Genomic DNA, 16,832 nt, shown 5'->3' on the forward strand with positions numbered 1-16,832 from the left:
GGTGCACCAGCAATAATGCTGGGTGCACCTAGCAACACTCTACCTATTTTCATCCTGATCAGTGTTGAACCAATTATAGAGATGTCATCAAGCAGTGTTCTTAGTGGTTTTGTTGATGGAATATTAATCTTTTTCCACCAAGCAATGTTGGATCCGACCAAGGGATTCGATTGTTCAGCAATATGTTTTTGTTTCAATTTTGCTTAAAATTTGTGACTCCAATTTTGCTGCGAAGATCGATTCTTTGTGTTCAATATGTGGTCTAATTCTTTGCCTTGTGTTAAATTTTTGGTTTCATTCTTTTGTTATGTACACATGTAGTTGTGTTCAAATTGTTCCCGTCTGGGCCCACTTTCTGGTTTACTTGTTTAGTGTAGAACCCCTTCTAATCTCCATGCAACATCACGCCTCTATAATTATGAAATGTGGTTTGCTCAGGGCCGATAATTTTAGAAGAATTTTTTTATTATAAATTAAAAAACTATATGTTAGATTTCATATGAATTATTTTTCTTATGTGACTTTTTTTATCAATATATGCATCTTTTTTATTTTATAAATATTAATAACATTTTTTAATTAATGGGTTTTGTTAATTATTTTACTTTTAGCCGACTCTTTGGTACTTTAATTAGAAAAGTAGCTTATAAAACATGAAAAATAAGTTAGGGTGCCCGAAGATGACTTATACAAACTTTATCATATGGTACATTTTGAATAGAATCTCTACGATTAAAACATGTAGACTTGGTATTTTCAGTCTTAGATATTAAAGTTACCTGACCCGACCGTCATAGATATTAAACACAGGAGAACAAGAATGATTGGAAGCTAATCGGGATCTTAGAATGGCTTTATGGCACCGTTTGTTTGTTGCATATGCACATAACAATGTCATGTTAGCTTTATGTGGATCATTTTAGACATAAAGAAAGAAATAGTACTATCGTGTGTTTATATGCATCCTGCAACAAATACCTCATGGTCTTCTAACTTATCTTGGATTTTCGACTAGTCTACCTATGAGTCTATGACACTTTTTCTGTGACACCCAAACAATCTTGTATTGCAACCAATGTCGTATCTCATGAATTAAGAAAACATATTGAAGTTGAATCGCATTTTATCCATCAGCAAGTTCAAAATGAAGTTATTCAAACTGTCTGCTGTATATTTGAAGTCGTGATCAACTTGATAATGTATTCAGTGAGACATTGTCATCGTTGACTGTCGAAAGTTAACTCAATTAATCCTCTTGATCTAACTTAGTTAGGCTTGAGGGGGAATATTAATTGAATGAAAGTTCCAAAATCAAGGAACGACTCTGCTACTAGTTTCTATAAGTTAGTTCTGCACCAATTGTTAATAGATATCTTTGTATGATTAACTTTTTCTTCTACTTCACTACAGAATTAACGTTAGTATCTATCTCCTAAATTCTAGGTTAGCATTTATTCTTTAGTAATTATTTCATGTTCTATATTATGAGTTGTAATATGTACATTATGTATATGAAAATCAGGACTGGTCCTTAGATTTCATGGACGTCCAGAATAAAATATTTAAGCATTTAAAAATATTAAATAAGATGCTCTTATATTTAAGCATTTAAAAATAGATACTTAATTCCATAAAAAATATATTTTATTTCACTAAACAAATAACATAATTTTAATAAATTTAAATAAGATATATTATTTTTTTATATTTAATATACTCTTATGTTATCACTTGCTATTTAATTTATATCTTTAAAAAAACTACATACACATAGATATCTATATATAAAGTAGGCAAGAGAAAGAGACAAAGCGAAAGTTTGTCTCTCCCAATCCTCGTCCCCGCAAAAGTTAGGAAACATGCATTTGATTTAACAGAGATTATATTATATTTTTGAAACTCATTCACATTTGAATCAAATTTTATCAAGTTTGGATAAACTCACATGTATCTCGTCTCATTTTTTTAATTTTAATTTATTTATATATTTTTAAAATATTAATTATATTTATGATTTAATTTATTTTTTATGTTTAGTCTCACAAAAAAAATTCTCTAGTTCTATCATTGTCATATATCATTGACAAAATATCATTTTGATATTAAAACTTACATATGTTTTGTTCTTTATTAGTATACTAATTTTAATTTTATTTCTTTTATAATTTTAATTTTGTTTGTTTTATCTTGTTAAAAAAATAAATACTTTGAGTCTATTATCATTACTCACTTACATGTGTTGATATAGAGAACTAAAAATTCATTTAATATAAATTTATGTACGATGTTAGGAAAACTAACTAAAAATGTGATATTTTTAATCACATGTTTATATTTTAATTTGAATAAAAAAACTTAAAATAAAATAGTAACTTCAATTTATTTATAAAAATAATGTAAAATAATGTAAATTTTTTTATTACAAGCTTATAATTTTTTTTTTTTAAAAATGAGCCCTTTTTAATTGTGGGCCCAATATCGCCGCACCTCCAGACGACGCTCAGGGCCGACCAAAATGTAGAATATCTGCTGCATTATCCCAAATGGGTGACAATATATTACCTTAAAATGACAACTAAAGTTCCATAAAAAAGAATGACAACTAAAGTTTGAGAACCAAAAATAATTCCCTAAATCAAACAATCAATCGTACTCCTAAATCCTAACACTCATTATATGTGAAGACAATATTCTCATTAACCAAATCATAAGTTAAAAGGGTTCCTTGGAGGTTGTTACTGCCAATCACATTAAGTGCAGAATTTCCTTCAGCAAACGATAGACAAATCGTTCCCTCTTTTGTTGAAAAGATCAATTGGTTGTTGTCCAACTTGAAGAACACAAAATTTAGACCTGTAATATCGCCATTTTGAAAGAAAAATTCAATGTTGGATCTTCCTTATAGCAAAACTCTAACTCCTTAACCCTCAGGCTTCTTCGTAAGGTTACCATATGTTCTAAGTATATCTCTGACCTAAACACATTACAAGGCTTCCCGTGAAAAATAGGTTAACACTGTTCCCATGTCTATAACAATCCCACCATCATAGTTCAAGCCATAACCCCAAACTCTAGTTTGAATATCCAACATGAACCGTTAATGGCAATTCCCACAAACTGCACAAAGTTGTAGAAATGGTATCTACTGTTGTCACTTAAGGGAACCATAATGAAACTATTAGTATTACCATCTTGGTTTGGTTTAGGTGGTGGTGTGTCATAAAACTCAAGAGAGGAGGGTTTCTCCGATCCAAGACTCACTACGCAAAATGAAAAGGCTCTTGCATAAAGTTGACTTTTCACAGAAAATGGACCTCGTCCAAGGCCAAAAACTCTAAAAAATTGAGTCCTAAAGGGTCCCTCATATGAGTCCCCACTCCCCATTATGAAGTCCTTGACTTGAATGTTGGAGTGCTCGAAATTGAGGGTTTTAGTGACCATCATACCAAAGGATGAAATTCATTGGCATATTCATATTCATATTCCGTATTGTACCTCTAAGAGTTGACGTCTCATGTTAGAAATATGTGAGTTTTCAAAGATTAATAAATAAATAATTGGGTCATGACTTGTGAGTTTATGTGGAATGATTTCTGAAAGCAATTGGTGTTTGATGGGAGTAATGATTTTAAGGAATTTTTAATACCCACAAACATGAAAGTACCCTTAACCCTAAGAAAGAGTAGAAAGAAGAGTTAAAGAAGGGAAATATTGTTTTTTTTTTTATCTAAAACAAAATAAAGTGCATAATGGATTTTGTAGAAGTCTCATAATAAAGAAAAGTACATACTAATTGTTGGACAAGTGGGCATAATAACTTAAGAAGGGGGGGGGGGGGGGGGGGGGGTGAATTAAGTCTTACGAATTTCTCACTAACAAATTTGAACCCCCTTTTTAATGATATATGATAGGCTCAGAATGCAGAAGAAGAAGAAACAATCAATTTAATAATATTCTTTTAAATGCACAAGACAAAATAAGCTGCTATAAAATAACTGAGATAAGGGAAGAGAGAAATGCAAACTCAATTTATACTAGTTCGGCCACTTCCCGTGCCTACGTCCAGTCCTCAAGCAACCCATTTGAGATTTTCCACTATCTTTGTAAATCCTTTATAGACTTTGAACACACCTTGGGATCCATCACCCTTGTGTTCAATATTCTCACAATCCAAGAGACAAACAATCTCTTGATTACAACTGAGTTTATGAGATGAACAGAAAGATTTCTCTCCTTTAGAGTAGATGATACAAATTGAAGATCCTAGAATAATTCTCAATAGATTTGCAAGTGTTTGGCCAATAATTGTTTAGAGAGCATTTGACAATTAAGTTCTCTTAGAACATCTCTCTCTTGCTTTTCAAAGTTAGACACACATATATAAGCCCATTGTGCCTTTACAAAATGGTTTGAAGAGATGTGTCTTTTCAAAAAGATTTTCTGAAACTTTCTCACTGGTAATTGATTACAGGATTCTGGTAATCGATTACACAGTTATATTTCTAAAGAGTCATGACTTTTCAAAGGTTTTTTTTTGAAATCGCTTCACTGATAATCTATTACAGGATTCTGGTAATCGATTACACAAATAAAAATTCAAACAATTTTGTGTCGTTAGTCAAAAATATCTTCACAAACTCTCTGGTAATCGATTACACAATCTGGTAATCGATTACCAGTTCAAAAATATCTTTTTGAACTAATTTTGCCTTTGATAAAAGAGTGTTTGATACTAAAGATGTTGAGGCCAAACTAAAGCAATCAAATTGAGATTCTTTTAACAAACTTACTAAGTTCTTATCTTATAGATTTACTTGATCTTGTTCGCTTGACCTTGAATTAATCTTGAAGCAATCTCTGTTTGCGTAACCTTGAATGTTTCTTGAAGCAATCTTGTTTAATTATACCTTGGCATCATCAAAAGCCTGTATTCATACATTTACATTCTCCCCCTTTTTGAAGATGACAGCCATTATCAAGTAAATTCTTTTTGGCATCATCAAAACTTGCATGATTCACACTAATTTCTATAAATAATAAGAAGGCTAAAATATGTTCATGCTCCCTTATATATACCTAAGTTTTGCATTTGCTCCCTGATAAATTTTTCTTTTGTTTTTGTTTCATAATATTTGAAAACTTTTGTCGTCAAAGGTCCCTACCATTAGCTTCTGCCAATTTGGTGTTGATGTGTCCATTGAGTTGACACATCACCATGCCACGTATGTTGCTACATGTGTTTGAAGGATGAATTTATAGGGAGCGAATAAAAGCCCCCTGAAATTATAGGGAGCAAATGCAAAAACCCTGAAGTTATAGGGAGCAAATGCAAAACACTAACTCATCCTTTGAACACATGTGGCAACATACGTGGCATGCTTATCTGTCCACTTAACAGACACATCAACGCCAAATTGACAGAAGCTAATGATAGATATCTACGACAAAATTTTTCAAATATCATGAAGCAAGAATTATAGAAAAATTTATTCAAGAAAAAATGTAAAACTTGGGTATATATCAAGGAACACGAACATATTTTAGACATAATAAGAATCATTAATTGATTCCTAAGGTTCTGTTTAATTTTCTATTTTCAAGATTCCTGGAAAGCTATAACTTACATTCCTATAACTCTATCCACTGTAGTTTTCGAAAATGTTCCTCATCATAGGGATGAGGCACGTGTCGAAGTAGTAGCCATGTTCTTTGAAGGAGGTTGATGTGCGTATGTTGAAGGGAGGGCAATGCATGGGATAGTATTTGCTGCAAGGATCGCATTGGAACCATGTGGTGGGGCTCCCTATGTCAATCATAGCGAACATAATTTGCACTGGGGTACCCACTCACAAGAACATTGCATAGGCATCATTTGCAGGTATATATTTGTACTATCCAAGACCCACAAAATCTATGGGCATCCTACATGGCACTCAGAGACACATGTCAACCCTCCACGCCAACCCTACAATGAGAGCGCAGACGCCTGACCCTTAGCAGCCGGGCTCCTCAACAAACAGGTTATCTCTAACCTATTAATATTCAAATGTATTTGAATATCATATCTATTGGTAGGTATTTAATTATCCATAAGTCCACACATTATCTACAAGGTATGATTATCTTCTATCTTTTATCTATAAGAAAATGTTTATTTCTAACATTATCTGTAAGCTCCCGACTATTATCTACAAGCTGAGAATTATCTGCAAAGGCTACAACAGTCCCTACAAAAAAGAACCCACAACTACGCTCAACTAATATAAATACAGGTTCCATCAAACCTCTTTACATGAATGATCAATCGCACACTCAACACACAAGCAACAAGCCTGTGCCCCCCCCTCTCTCTTTCTTGTTCATACTGCTTTACTTTCCTCATTCATATTCTTACTTGAGCGTCAGAGTCCTTTGTTTTGCAGGTCCCCTTTCTTGTCAAAGGAACCTCTCCTAGCCGACGTATGAAGTTCAGGACCCCACTTGACCATGTTAACCTTGATGTGTCACGATTCTGGATTTTGGTAAGAAAATTTGGCACCCACCGTGGGGCCACGATAAAACATACCGTATGGCCTCTCATCAATTCTCTGACATCCATCCATGATTAGCACTCAGTTTGGCCTCAGACGTGAGATCCCCCTCACAGAATCCCATCCTCATCCGACAGCTATGACATACACAAATACTTTACAACAACTCCAAAACCGCATCGCGGAGATGGAGAGACGCCACGAGGAGGAGTTGATAATGCTAAAGGCTGACCATGACCAGTTGGAGGCTTGTGTCAGACATCCCCAGGGAGATGAGCAATCTGCCTATGCCTTTCCTGAATGCACACAAGGGGAATCACACCCCCGACGCACATACAAGATTGTAGATGATCTGAGTCTCTCGCACATGCACCGTCTAGCGTGACTATCCGTCGGCATCCTTTTGTTGACTGTGTTATGGAGGCAAACATACCCTTGGAGTGAAAACCACTTAACCTCAAGTGGTACGATGAGACAACAAACCCAAACGAGCACCTGGATGCCTTCCTGACACAAGCAAACTGTTGGATCAAGTGGCCTTGGAATAATTAAGAAGGGGGGGTTGAATTAATTATTAATGTGTCTTGACTAATTAAAAATGATCCTTCTTAATATTACTAGATTCAATTAGGCTTTACTACTAAGTTATGAGGAAGTAAAGAACAAAAACAATAACTTCGACAAAAATAAAGTGGAAATAAAAGTACACCGCGAAAAAGTAAAGAGTGTAGAGAAGAAGAAGACAAACACAAGATTTATACTGGTTCGGCAACAACCCGTGCCTACATCCAGTCCCCAAGCAACCACCGGTTCTTGAGATTTCCAATAACCTTGTAAAATCCTTTACAAGCAAAGATCCACAAGGGATGTACCCTCCCTTGTTCTCTTTGAACAACCAAGTGGATGTACCCTCCACTTGAACTGATCCACAAGAGATGTACCCTCTCTTGTTTTCAGTATTACAACCCAAGTAGATGTACCCTCTACTTGTACCATAAAGGATGTACCCTCCAATGTGTTAAGACAAAGAATTCTTAGGTGGTTAGTCCCTTGAATCTTTGTAAGGGGAAACAAAAGATATCTCAGGCGGTTAGTCCTTTGAAATCTTTTGTTTAAAGGGAAGAGAAAGAATCAAAAGAATTCTCAGGCGGTTAGTCCTTTGAATCTTTTGGCTAGAGGGAGAAGGAAGAAAAGATAGCATACTTTTGTTTTCTGCAGAATTTCCACTTGCAGAAAAAACAAAGTTTTGAAACAAAGTTTAGAAAGCTTTTTGGCAAAAAAAAAGCAACGAGCAATGGTTAGAGAAAGATTGTGAAAAAAAGATTGTTTTGAAGAATATCATATATTGAACGTGTGCAAAAGTCATGCTTTTATAGACTCTTCATGTCTGGTCAAAGAAATCATTGGAAGAGTTATGACTTTTGAGAAAACCATGTTAAGAGTTATAACTCTTAACTTTTTCTTTAAAACTATTCACTGGTAATCAATTACCACAAAGGTGTAATCGATTACACAATGTATTTTATGAAAAGCTGTGACTCTTCACAATTGGATTTGAATTCCAACGTTCAGATTCACTTGTAATCGATTACTAATATAGTGTAATTGATTACACTATTTGAAAATCATTTTGGAATGTTGCAAACCATTTGAAAATATTTTGAAAACCAAACTGGTCACTGGTAATCGATTACTGCCAACTAGTAATCGATTACCAGAGAGTAATCACTCTGGTAACTTAGAAAATTTTAGAAAATTCTTTTGTAAAACAAAACTATGCTATTTGGTTTTTGAAAAATCTTTTAATACTTATCCTATATGAAGTTTTGACTTGTTGCTTCTTGATTTCTTCTCTTGAATCTTGAATCTTGGATTGGATTCTTGATGCTTAAACTTGAAGTCTTGAATCAATCATTTGGGCTTTTGGCATCATCAAAATTGCTTGGTTCATCATCATGAAGCTTGCTTTTACATGAACCTCTACACCAATGACGACCCGATTCTATGTCGTGTCTACCCTACATTGCTAAAGGGAGCAGCATTGACCAGGTACGGTGGACTCCCACCTAGGTCCACAGACAACTTTGACACCCTCGTCAAACGATTTAGTGCATAGTATGCCACTAGCAGGTCTCATCGCATGACCTCAACCGCCTTGGCCAGTTTGCGACAAGTAGACGACGAGTCCCTCGAAGAGTTCATGGACAGGTTCGCAAATGTCTCAACCTCGAGGTAGCGTTGCATTCCATGCTCCTCACCTTATGTCCCGACAAGTTGTGCGAGCGAGCTAAGGGCTACATCCAAATGGAAGAAATGTCCAAATTTTGGAATGAAGTCCGCCAAGCCGGACAGAAGTGTGACAAACGTGAAGCATACACCAAGGCCGACTTGCACAAGTCGGACAAGAGGCACAAGCCAAACAAACACCAACCTCTCTCCAAAGGGCCCAAGTATGAGCGTTACACACCCTAACGGCCAATCACACCATGATTCTCGAGGAGGCATTCAACCTGGAGATACCCATTCAGCTACCCCAGACGAAACCTCCCAGGCCGAGATCAGATGCAACCAAATACTGTAGATATCACCGTGCTATTGGCCACAACACCGAAAACTACTGGGCCCTAAATGACAAGATAAAATAACTTATACAGGCTAGGTACTTAGCTCAATTTGTTAAGAGATTAGACAACCACCAAACAGGACCAAGACCTGGAGGACATCAAGAGGAGCAGCACAGGAACCAGGAAGCAGATAGAAGAAAAGTGGAAGACCAAAGCAGACAAAGACAACATCCACAACGACGTGAGCGACCACTTCCACCAAAATGGGAACCTATCCAACACATCATAGGTGTAATCAACACCATCGCTGGCGGCTTTTCCTATGGAGGACAATCTAACCAGTCCAAAAAATGTCACCTGCAAGCCATCTGGGACATCGACATTAATTTTGTCGACGCACCCCTACAACGAAGCCTCCCTCCTATCACCTTCACGGACATGGACTTTAAGGGCATCAACCTCGTCAACCAAGACGACCCCGTGGTTGTCTCTATTATCATAGCAAACTTCATGGTGTCCAGGGTCCTCATTGACCAGGGTAGTTTTGTTGATATCCTGTAGTGAAAAACCTTCCAGAGACTTGAGGTCTCACCCGACACTATTTACCCTCACGCCGGTCCACTCCTCAGCTTTGCAGGTGAGAAAGTCGAGACCAGAGGCTACGTGGACTTGATGATCACCTTCGGTCAGGGCAAGCTCTCTAAGAGCTTCACCACCAGATATCTACTGGTTGATGCAAACACATCATACTTTGCCTTAATCGGTAGAAAGACACTCAACGAGCTTGGAGCCATAATCTCCACGTCTCATTTGACAATGAAATTCCTTACAATAACAGGAGAGATTGTAACCGTCAAGGCTAACCAAAAGAAAGCATGATCGTGCTATGCTGAAATCTTGAAGGTAGCACCTCCCATCTAGGAGCCTACCATGCCTCACCCATAGCAGATGAAGGCACTCAATTCATGACAGTGGACAAAGGGTCACAAATCCAAGCCCTGACAGTCTACCAAGCCAGTCTGGGTAGTGAATTTGACATAGATCCGCGAGACAACACCTTTAACAAAGGCTCGAAACCCATCGAAGAGCTTTTCCAGCTATAACTTGGACCTAAACCGAGGTAGTGCATGGGGCTCAGTATGGACCTCTCCAATCACGAGCACCGGCGCATCGCCAATGTGCTATGTAGAAACGCAAATTTATTTGCCTAGTAGCCATTTGACATGTCGGGAATCCATCCCGGCATAATCTGCCACAAACTTGCTATGTGCCCCTAGGCCAAACCAATATCATAGAAGAAAAGGAAGATGGGAGAAGAATGGCGTAAAGCCGTCAAAGAAAAAGTCGACAAGCTCCTCCATGCAAACTTCATCCGAGAGGTCAGGTTTTTTACTTGGCTCGCCAACATCTTTATGGTAAAAAAAGCCAATGGTAAATTGCAAATATACACTGACTACATTGATATGAATAGGGTATACCCCAAAGACGCATACCCTCTCCCCAGCATTGATAGGCTAGTCGATGGAACTTGCGGGTTCTAGGTGCTAAGCTTCTTGGACGCCTACTCCGGATACAACCAATTTAGAATGCATTCTCTAGATGAGGAGAAAATGACATTCATCACTAAAAATGCCAACTATTGCTACAGGGTCATGCCATTCGGTCTCAAAAATGCAGGTGCGACATACAATGACTAATGGACCGAGTCTTCAAGAAACAAATCAGATGAAACGTTGAGGTATATATGGATGACATGGTTGTCAAGTCTCAAAGCATACCCTAACATCTGGCGGACTTGGAAGAAGTATTCAGGGAACTATGCAAATACGACATGCGCCTCAACCCTGAAAAATGTACTTTTGGAGTAGAGGTGGCAAGTTCCTTGGCTTCATAATCACACATCGAGGGATTGAAGCCAACCCCAACAAATGCATTTCCATACAGGAGATGTGCAGCCCAACCCGCATAGAAGAAGTCCAAAAGTGAATGGTAGGCTATCATCCCTGTCCAGGTTCCTCCCAAAGCTCATCGAAAAGGTAAAGCCATTTTACAAATTGCTCAAAAAGATTGAACCCTTCTCATGGGAGGAGACTTGCGAACAAGCCTTCCTGGCTTTCAAGAAGACCATAGCCACACCGCCAGTTTTGAGTCGACCTAGGCTAGGAGCACCACTACTCCTATATCTCTCAGTAGTCGATGAAGCCGTTAGCTCAACCCTTGTGCAAGAGGAAGGGAAACACCAGCTCCCTATCTATTTCACTAGTCGCATGCTCCATGACGCCGAGAAGTGCTATCAAATGATTAAAAAGGTGGCGCTAACACTCATCTCCTTGGCTTGACGACTTAGGCCCTACTTTCAGAGTCATCAAGTAGTAGTCAAGATGAATTACCCTAGCAAGCAGGTTTTGAGAAAGCTTGAACTCGCAGGAAGGGTGGTAGCCTAGTCCGTCGAACTTTTAGAGTTCGATATTCAATATGAACTATACGGCCCCATGAAGACACGATTCATGGTAGACTTTTTGGCAGAATTTGCTAGAAACGACACAACCACCCCAGACTGATGGATCCTTTATGTTGACGGTGCATCCAACGTAAAAGGAAGCGAGGCATGAATCATCCTAGAAGGCCCTAACAATATCACTCTAGAGCAAGCCCTCAAGATCAACTTTAGAGCCTCAAACAATCAGGTAGAGTACGAGGCACTCATTGCAGGTATGAAGCTAGCAAGAGAAGTCGAAGCCCTTAGCTACGATGCTATGTAGACTTGCAACTTGTCTAGTTGCCAACACATACCAGACCAAGGAAAAAGTGTTGCTCAAGTACTATCACATAGTGAAGTCTCATCGACAATTTTGAATGTTTCAAAATGTATTACATACCAAGGAAAGCAGCATCCGAGAAGACTTGCTCTCCAAGTTGGCCAGCACCAAAAAGGCCGAGCACCTCAAGACCATCATCCATGAGATACTCCAAACTCCCATCATAGATGCTAAAGAAATTATGGTCAGAGAAGAGGAGGAACCAAACTGGATGACCCCCTACAAGAACTTCCTAATCAAGGGGGTCTTGCCACCAATGAGGATGAAGTTTGACGCCTCAAACAAAAGGCCAGCTACTACATCATCCTTGATGGCAAGTTATTCAAAAGAGGGTTGACAATAACCCTACTCAAATGCCTAAATAGACAACAAGTAGACTATGTCATGAGAGAACTTCATGAAGGGATTTGTGGTCTTCATACTGGAGGACGCTCCCTAGCCACCAAAACGGTGCGACCCGACTACTATTGGCCAACACTCAAGGCAGACGCCCTAGATTTTACCAGGAGATGTAGACGATGCCAAGAGTTTGTAGACGTGCCACACAATCCTCTTGGCAATCTTCAAAGTCTGAGCTCCCCTTGGCCCTTCGCCATGTGGGGAATGGACATATTGGGACCACTGCCAAAGGCCCCAAGAGAAGTCAAATACTTACTAGTCACCATCGACTATTTCACCAAGTGGATAGAAGCAAAACCACTATGGGAAATTACGGCCAACGAGGTGGAGAAATTCACTTGGAAACACCTTATCTGCAGGTATGACCTCTGTTCGCTTCCGGAAAGTGCACCAGATCGCACAAGTAGTATAAAACGGTAAGAACCGAGTATTGAACTCTCGGGGAACTTGTGTTATTTGGTAAGCTATTTCAGCAAATAGGTGTCTGGTGTGTAAAGATAAGTGTGAATATGAACAGGTGTGTAAACTATCTATGCAAAAAGGAAAATCACGCGAGAGAAATGATGTGTAAAAACAAGTAGAAAACACGTTGGCCTTCCTAATAGGTGCCTGATGCTAAAAAGATATTCTCTATCTAACAATGCTCATGTGTTCCTATGGTGTCTCCTGAGATACTAAACCCCGATTCCTCATGATAGTTTAGCCTAATCCTGATCAAGCATCATCCGCAGATTCCTTTTGTTGGACTAAACTCAACCAAGACCACATTAAGACATACATACACAACTAAATTATCGCACCCCGATTCCTCATGATAGTACGACAACTTAGCCCTGTACCATCAAGGACTTTAGAATCAGACCAGTTTCCACTGTTGAATGACCCTAACAAAGCATGCATCTATGTGATCAAGGTAAAGACATACTGGAGTGAAAAACAGATAGCACATAGAACACATAAAACATCATTAAATAGATAGAAATATATTTACATCAGGTACCTACAGGGAAGATCCAATAGAGGATTTAGCTTTCCATAACAAGGAAGCCTTCTTTACAACAAAGAGAAGAACAAGATGAAAGATTGTAAAATTACAAGTGGTGAGGATGTCTTCTTCACCTCTAGGATCTCACAATCACTCACAAACTCATCTCAAGCTCTCAGAACTGCTCTTGCTTCAAGCTTTAGTCTCTGTAGATCTTCACACAACAAAATCTCTCAAAACTCTCTGGAACTTGGACCTTTCTCTCTCTAGAATCTCTAGATATGCAAAGCTATGAATCCCAGCCCAAACTCCCTTCACAAAATCAGATTTCAGGTTTAAATAGGTGGCTTTGTTCGTGCTTGCGCGCTTAGCGAGATTATAATTCGCTTAGCGCACATTAGTGAATTTTCGCTTAGCGCTCTTTTCTCACTCAACGGATGGGCTGAAGCGGTGCGCTTGATGAGATGAAGCGATGCGCTCAACGAACCTGTACAGCTCATCTTCTTCCAGATCCTTCCTTGCGCTTAGCCACTAAGTGTTGCGCTTAGTGGACGCTCGCTAAGCCAGCAGATTGGCTTAGCGAGAAGGTGAAAACAACACTTTGCCAAATCGCCTAATTCATCTGAAATTGAGAGAAATTGATTATTAAATACACAAAATAGAAGTATTAAGTGTCTATTACCTATATATGTCACATTTCAGCATTGTCCTTTGGTATAGTGGGATGCTGAGTATAGGGGCAGAGTGGGGTAGAGGAATAATTGTTAATAGTAATGCACACCAAAGTGTTAGTGGAATATCCATTTTGGCTATTAGCTAATGGAAAAGTTGCTAGTTGTTGGAATTTTCCCCTTTGAGGAGTTTTCTTAACTCTTGCAATTTTTAGAGATGGCAATTATCTATTTCACACAAGAAATTTGTAGTTTATCTTAAAATGTTTTGTTTTGTGAGAATTCTGTATCATTTGAGATGAGATAGCCTTGGGTTTTGGTAACTTATTTCATTTGCTTGGTTCACATGAAACGTTAAAATGATAGTTAGTATAATCCTTTGGATAGCATGTTAATGTCACTTCTTTCCCATTACAAACCTACCACTTCTCTGACCTGTACAACAAACTTAAGTTGCTTTCTGTATTGAGTAGAAGCTTTGATAAACAAATAAATTAATAATACATGTAAAGTTGTTATGAAGTTGAAATCCAAGACTTTTATACTAATTACTCTCGTCCTCATTATTAGGCTGTAATTAAGTGACAATATAAAAAATTAAATTAAAAATATATACCAATTAAAATCAATTTTTATAATAATTAAGTTTTACTCTATAACCTTCTTTTTTAAGTAAAATGTTTCTAACCATAAATTAATTTACTTAAAAATTATTTTAACAAAAATAATGGGGTTGTCTAATTTGTAAATAAACCCTATAATAAATTATTGATATAATTCTTTATGTACTTAAAGATGATTAATATTTTTTCGATTGTAACAATTATTTACAATGAGGTGACCAAATTTCATTTTTACTTGGGATAAATTGAATTATCCAAAAGTAATTCTATAAAATCAAGATTACTTAAAATCAAATTTGTAAAATTTGGATGCATAAAAAAATTGTAAAACTGTGTTAAATCTGGACACTCTACTATCACATATGGATGATCCATCCTTATCCATAAGTTTGATGATTACAAAGGTATAAGTTATTGATGAATTAATGAGTTATTTTTAAGTGAACATGACCTATTATATATGAGCACACTTGATATTATTTCTTATCCTACAACTCCTATTAGTGCACATCCAATCACAAGTGAAAACTGTTTTAATATAGATTAATTATCTAGCGTCCAACACACTATTATAAACTAGCATCCACTCTTTGTGAAAGCCATTATCCATACAGTGTTGTTTTTATTCACATCTGTCGCAACCTACCCTTTTGCGGGCGAGCGAAGCAAGGCTCACGGGATGCGTGTTCCAAGAAAGGAATACGCGCGGAGTCGCCACCAACGTTTATTTGTGGAAAACGTCGAAAAAACCGAAGGAAACCGGTCATAAAGAATATTCCAAGTTCGGGAGTTGTATTTACGTTTGAGGAAGGTATTAGCACCTCTCACGTTTGTCTCAACGGACAACAGCCTTATTTTTAGAATTGTGTGAAATTGTGTTACCCTAACTTTTATTTCTTTTTTATTTTTGAGGTCGACAAAAGCGGGGCTCTTGCTCCTACGTACCCTCCATCGAAGAGGAAATCAGACCTACGTAGTTCTTTTTTAAGGGTGAATCAAGCGATTCTTTTTACATGGAAGGTGGTCATTTTAAGGCGTTGGACCTGAAAAATGATCCTTTTTACTTGGTAAGAAAAACTGAGGTATTGAATCTTAAAATCCTTTTTAGTGATTTTTTCACGGACGAGCTTGACTTTGTGAGTTGATTTTAGCCTTAGTTTCACTTTAGTTATTAGTCAATTCAATTAAGAAAGAGAAATCCCAAAGAGAAACGTCCGATTGATTTTTTTTTTTGCTTTATTTTACTAAAAGATATTTTTTGATTATTATATTATTATTTTACCTCTTTTTGGTTTCCAACGTGGTTACCGCACGACCGAACGGTCGAATTTCATTTTAACAGAAATTAACGGATATTACAAATCAAATGATCGGTGGAAATTTATTTTATTTTTTTGATTAGGCGAGAAAATGACTTAAGTAAATGACTGAAGCACGTCAAAAGGGGGTACAGAAAGTAAATGAAACGAGAATAAAAGTACACGAAACAAATGGGGACCACCACGGGTACATAGAATGAATTGAAAAGTTCGATTTCGGGTACTTACCGGTTGAAGACCGAAGAACAATGAAGAACGAACGATGAATGACGAAGAACGGTTGAAAAATCTTCGCGAAATCACCAAAGGAAACGTTACGGAAGCGCCTCGGCTTGAATTTTCTTCACGGAAACAATTTTCCTCAGTAATTTCAAGTGAATACGAAGTGCCAAGCAGGCTGAACCCCTTCCCTCTTCACTCCTCCCTCTATTTATAGCAAAATAGGGGAGGAGCTTGCCACCTAGCTCGCCCAGGCGAGCAAGGCTGCTTCCTCCAAGTGGGCCTGGTTTCTATTTGCACCCCTTTTTTACTAAATACACCCCTTTGCTTTTTTTTTTGGTGATTCTTTTTCCGTAACGTTACGAAACTTTACGAATTTCGTAACGATACTTGTTTTCTTTCCGTAAGGTTACGGAACCTTACGGATCATGTAATTACACCTTTTTTAGCTTTATAAAAGTTACGGAAACTCACAGATTGCGTAACAATACTTCCTCTTGATTTCCGGCACGTTACGGAATTTCACGGATTGCGTAACAATGCTTCCTTTTGATTTCCGGCATGTCTCGGAACTTCACGTATTGTGCAACAAAGGGTGCCAAGTACCTCGAAGCGGTCAACCAAAGGTTGAATGCCATCAAAGAATAGTCCCCAGACGAAATTAGGGTATGACAGTTGCCCCTCTTTACTTACCTTTTGTCGG

Source organism: Glycine max, chromosome 4, assembly GCF_000004515.6.
Source record: "Glycine max cultivar Williams 82 chromosome 4, Glycine_max_v4.0, whole genome shotgun sequence".
In the NCBI taxonomy this organism is placed as follows: domain Eukaryota; kingdom Viridiplantae; phylum Streptophyta; class Magnoliopsida; order Fabales; family Fabaceae; genus Glycine; species Glycine max.